The 5,955-nt window shown below is 44.3% G+C and overlaps 1 pseudogene; it reads right to left on the minus strand.

Moving 5' to 3' along the window:
* LOC101664226 overlaps window positions 1-3,271 on the minus strand; it is a 5,374-nt pseudogene extending 2,103 nt beyond the window's left edge.
* Between the last annotated feature and the right edge of the window lie 2,684 nt (window positions 3,272-5,955).

Consider the following 5,955-nt stretch of genomic DNA (forward strand, 5'->3'; position numbering starts at 1 on the left):
TCCACCCCCAGAGGGAGCTGGATCCTTCAGTTCCACTTCCTTCTGCCTGACCTTTCCTCTGACTTTTTCCTGGTTGCCTTTCCTGGATGTTGAATTCAAGTCTGCAGAGGGTTCTTTTACATTAGTTCTACTCTCTGTACCTCCAATATTTCTCAGCAGTTTCTCTGCTGAGCTTGATCATTTTGGGTGATGAGATTCTGCCCTTTTCAGGGGTCCTATCTATCTTTTCCTGATCAGGATTCAATCTGTGTTTTGGTAACACGGCTGCGCTGTTTCAGTTCCTGCAGTTCGTTATCCACACCTTTTCCTTCTGTTTTCTTTTCTCCCTTGTCACCATCTGCTTTCTTCACCACACCCTTATCTTTAGTGATCGCTTCATGAAGGTGAGTATGTAGCAGGGTTATGATTTAAGAACTAATTGTTCTTAAGTGGGAGCTAGGGTTTAGTGGGATCCCCAAATCCATACCCGAATCTATGCCTTTTTAAAATTTGCTGTAACTTGTGAGCCACTACATGTCATATCATTCCCTAATCCAATCATGTCGAACATAATTGTGGAATTTCTTCCATAATCATACATGCTTCCAAAACATAATTTTCCTTCCTGGATTTCTTGACATCATCTCCTACTTATCTCCACCCCTCTATATCCTCTCTCCCCTAAAGCCCTTTTATAGTTTCTTTCCCTGTTGGCCCAACATTCTTGGGTTTCACTTAATGAAAAATAAGGCAACAACTAACACAGCTTCAAGAGAGTGTGTCCCAATGGCAACACACTTGTGAGGTACACCCTAATAGACACGAGCATAAACAGAACATCGCAGAATGGACATCAATTTTATTGGCACATAAATTACATATCATGCAATTCAACATTTCAGTTGTTTAGACATATCCGGAGAATTATACAATCACCACCACATCAATCTTAGTGCACCCCCGCACCCCCACGGTGACCTTGTCTACAGAATGACTTGCTCAAGCCAATCAGTTCTAGTGCTCCCTCCCCTCTCTCTCCTTTAGTACTTACTTCCTCCACATCAACCTTCCCAGAGCCTGCATTCCCCATAACCCCTTGTATCAGTTTTTCTCATTAGGAATCCATTCCTCCTATGCTTTACAGTTGGGGGCCCAACAGAAAAGAATAAAAAAAAAACCAAATTGTAATACGGTGGTGAGGCTAATCATAATTTATCATACTTGTATAAAGGCAAAAATAGAAATGATGGAAAGAAGGGAATACCCCATCAGTCTTTGGCGTTTTAAGGCTCAGATTGAGGTGGTATTTCACCTCCTCCATCTGCTTCCTCCTGAGATTCTTTAGTAGGTTTTGCATTTCTTCCTGGATCCACTACATCCGTCATTTTTACAGTTGGTCTTGTCACCTTTGGTTTTGGAGTATATATTTTTTTCTTGTCTTATTCAGATATTGATTTCTTTATTTTGTTTTTTAAACTCTTTTATTTTTATATACTTAAAAAATTGTCATTGTGAGTTCAAATTGTCAGTATCACATCATTCCATAATTCACATGAGATATCGATGTATAAGTGGTGGATTCTGCATCCATGGGTTCATCTTGGACAGGTGCAGTATCATCTCTACTTGGGAGAACAAGGAGTCGGCTTTACTTTCCTCACCCCCTGTAGGTTCTCTAGATTTCTGAGATGTCTCTAGTAGCTCTGGATTCAGAACAGATTCATGTCAGTACTTTCATACCACTCAGCATTTTCCCCCTTTCTCTGTAATGCTCCTTTTCTAATGAGTCAACACTCCTCCCATAACAAGATTTTAGTTCATAAGGTGGTGGAACTCCTCTGAATCGATGAAAAGATTCATGCTCTGTTTCTCCTTGAGGTACGTTGCGTCAGTGTAAGACTGATCATGAACGATGCCAACGATATTGTGCTGATCTTGACTTAGATCGATGGTATTCATGAGATCTAAACCGTGAACGGTAATTTCGGCTCTTACCTCCATCTCTTCTGGGATGTGGAGGTGCTGGTGAATAGGAAGGAGACTGGACCGATATGGGCACTGTTGCAGTTACGTCAGGAACAGGAGCTGGGGGAGAAGATGAAGCTCCAGGCGCAGGAGGAGCCAAGGTCGATCGTTTGGAGGTCAATGGAGATACTGAGGGAGCTGGGTGAGTTGATGAGGATATCACTGGACTCATCAGAGGATCCTGTGGTTTGGAGATTGGAGATCTCATCAGAGGTTGACGGTGCCTTGGAATAAGTGGTCTCAGAGGTGCCAGTGGGGGGCACTGTGTTCTTAGTCTTTGTGCATAGCCAGTCTTATTTTTGAACTTATCAACAGCCTGTCGTAAGCACTTATTGGGAACTAAAGTGTCAGGAGAGACATCATTCTGGTGACACGTGGGGCATGTATGTTCATCTGATTCCAGGAGTGCTGTGCGTATACATTCATCACAATAACTGTTCCCACAGCATCTAACGATAACCGCATCAGTCATCAGATCTTTGCAAAGGAGACATGACAATTCATCTGGGATAGGATCATCTTCTTCTGAGGCAGAGGATGGCTCCTCTGGTGAGAAGGGTGGCTTTTCTCTCTTCCCAAGCGCATATGCGTGTGCATCTATGATTGGTATGACATACTGTCCAGTGTTGGTAAGCATTACGCCTTTCATGTTAGGATCTTCCACTTCCATCATAAAAGTTCTAGGAATGCCAGTGCTCTTTCTCATTCTACGACCAGATACAAAGTTCTGCTCCCCCTTTGTTGGGCAATGGTCAATATAATGGCCAGCTTTGCCACACTGGAAACAGATGTACGTAGGAGGCGGGGGACCTAGAGGTTTCTTCAGGTAATTAATTGGGTCATAGTTACGGGTAGATTGAAACATCATTGCTTTAATTTTATCATCTTCAGAAGCATTGGCGTCAGCCAGATTGGCAGTATCTGTCAGCTGGGCTGCACGAATCAATGCAGAAGAGCCATCCATTGCTCGTGAAGTTCCCATCACTGGTGCCATTCGACTAATACCATACGTCTTGCTTGCAGATTTCACAACACCAATCGGAAGTCTTCTAACAATTACAGAAGAATTCCTAGGGATCAGAGCATTGTCATCCGTGTATTCTTCATTCGTCTGTGCCTTGCAGATCTGCAGTTTGCAGGTAGAAGCTTTTAGCTTCTCTCTCCCCATGATTTGCTCCTTCAGGTCGCAGATGGAGATGTGGAGCCCATCAAAGACAATGGTGTCGTAGTTGAGTTTAGAGGCAAATTTATAATGCACACAGGGCATGGTTCCAAAGGCGTCCTTCTTTGATGATTCACTGTATATGGCTGCGTTCTCTAGAGAAGAGGAAGATACACAAAAGTCTATCTAAAAGAAATGGCTAATGTGATTGTAGAGGCCAGCAAGTTTTTTGTCTAGGAGGTTAGGTTTTAGGCTTCTTCTCACTCACCTAGCTTCAGGGCTGATAAACCCAAGAAGGGCTGGCTGGTCAGACAGCAAGATTCTGATGGCTGAGGCAACTCACCCAAGGGGCAGGCTGTTAGAGACTCCCAGGGACAGCAGGCAATAGGAGAGGTCAATGGCTCACATCCAAAGGATGAGGTCAGATGACAAACCAGATCAGCTGAGGAAACTCCCTTGCAATTGGTTGGCTGCTGAAAACAGAGGGATAACTACACCTTAACTGTGTTGTGGGATTCCGGAAGGTGGATAGACATAATCCGATCACAGATAGCATTGCACTTCATGGAGTTAGCATGATCCTTCCTGAAGAGGATTCAATTCCATTCCTGTTAGTGGTGTCTCTTCTGACATGGTCCATCACATGCTTTTCTCATTCGAAATGGTCACTATGAGTCCATTTCAGCTCACTAATGTCTAAGGTATTTATGTATATGAGGGAGTAATAATTTAAAAAACCCAGCGGAATTGTGCTGGGGGAGCAGAGTTTTCCTAGTAAGCATTTTTCCTGCTAGGTGAGCATTGAGCAACAACATGCTCTGAGTTAGTGCACCCAGTGGTGTTGCTTGGGAAGGTTCTCTCGGGTCTCAGGGAACTGTTTCAAAAAATAAAAAACGAGTGGTTTTCTCATTTCAAAAAAGGTGAAATGTAGATCGATGGCAAATCTGATTCTGGTCGTCCGTCAGCTTCCTGAACTCACGACAATGTTGATAAAATTCATGCACGTGTGCTCCAAGACTGATGACAGACCACGGAAGAGATGGGGGTGTTGTTTGGAGTCCTGTGGAGGTCGGTTCAGCGAATTTTAACAGAAGATTTGGGAATGGGAAGGGTCACTGCAAAACGTGTGCCTCAGTTTTGACTAACAGGGAAAAAAGTGTCGAGTAGAAACATGCCGAGCTTTCAAAGAACAGTTCCGAAGTGACCCAGACTTTCCCCCCCAAGGTCATTATAGGTGATAAGTGGTGGTATTCTTATGACCCAGAAAGCCAACATCAATCAAGCCAGTGGAAGAAGCCAACCACACCTCGTTCCAAAAAAGCTGTTCAAGTGAAATCAAAGACCAAGATGATTCTCATTTATATTTTATTGTTTTATCATAATAACTTTAGTTATTTATATTTATGATTTCCTTGGATTCTTTTTATTTATCATTTTATTGGGTGTGGCTCTTACAAATCTTATAACAATCCACTATTCAATGGTATTAAGCACACTTGTGCATATGTTGCCATCATTTGGTTTTCTGATGTGGGGGGATAGTGCATTTGGAGTTCTTTCCACCAGGGAAAGAGAGGGGCGGGTGGGACAAGAGAAAACAAGGGGGGAAAGATAAAGGCATTGGAACCAGGCACTAATCCACGTGGGGAGGGTACTGTTTAATGTCTCCACAGGAAAGGGAGAGAGGCACCAGACCCCAACCTGCTGTACCAAGCCTTAAGGGCAGCATACTGGCATGAAGCAGTGAACTCACAGAGAGGCCTGGGAGCCCAGGCTGGCCCCTATTCCAGCTATGTCAACCCCTCTGCCAGAAAAATGCACTGAAGATACAGCCCGGGGAGAATGGCAGGTCTTACCAGACCACACTGGAGCAAACTAAGAAGGGAAAAGAGAGAGAGTAAGAGAGAGTGGACAGCGTCCTGGCCCACCCAGCTTCGAGGATGACATTCCCACTTGGAGCAGCCAGTGTACAGAGAGGACTGTTAGGTTGGCCCCACCACAAGACACGGCATTCCTTTACTGACCCACAGAGCTAAGGGCGGCAGTACTGGAGGCCTAGTATGGGAATTGTGCCTGGTCTGACCCTCTCACACCAGGGAGTAACACTAAGGGAGTGCAATAGAGCAGCAAGGGGAGCAAAGCAACAAAGTTCCCGAGGAATTCTGAAAATAGACTTTGGACTCCGGGGGCAGGGCTTATCAGTGCATCAGACCCAACCAGAAAATATTCATAAGGGTCAGCAGACAGATCTGGAACTATTCATAGGTTTTTTTGCTCCCTCTCTCTTTCCTCCCCCTCCCCAATGTCGATCTATATAAGATAGGCAGGATAAATAATCCCTGAGGAGAAAACAATGGAAGCTACAGTTGGGGGTGGGGCGAGGGAGGTGAAGAGTATGTTGCAGAAAGGGAGGGGGGAGGGAACAACCTAGGGACAAGGGAACAACAAGAGATCTAAAATTGATGGTGAGGAGGGCAAAGAATGCCTGGTGGGGTTCCATCAAGTGCAATGTAGCTGAGAGGAAGTACAGAGAGCCAAATGAAGGTAGAACATGATAGTGGGCCAGGAGGAAAGTAAAAGGAAATAAAGGAAAGGACTAGGAGGTTAAAGGGCAACACATGATCCTTGAACTAACTACAAGCTTTTCTTTCTTGTTTTGTTGGGCTTTGTTTTTTGTCATTGGTTTGCTGTATATTGTTGCTTGGTTTTGCTCTGTCTTGTTGTTGTGCATGCTATTATCTCCACAGGTATGTCTAAATAAGATAGGCTGGATGAACAATCTGGAGGAG

The sequence above is a fragment of the Echinops telfairi genome, unplaced genomic scaffold (assembly GCF_000313985.2).
Source record: "Echinops telfairi isolate 266 unplaced genomic scaffold, ASM31398v2 ScPeMD7_23;HRSCAF=83, whole genome shotgun sequence".
NCBI lineage: Eukaryota > Metazoa > Chordata > Mammalia > Afrosoricida > Tenrecidae > Echinops > Echinops telfairi.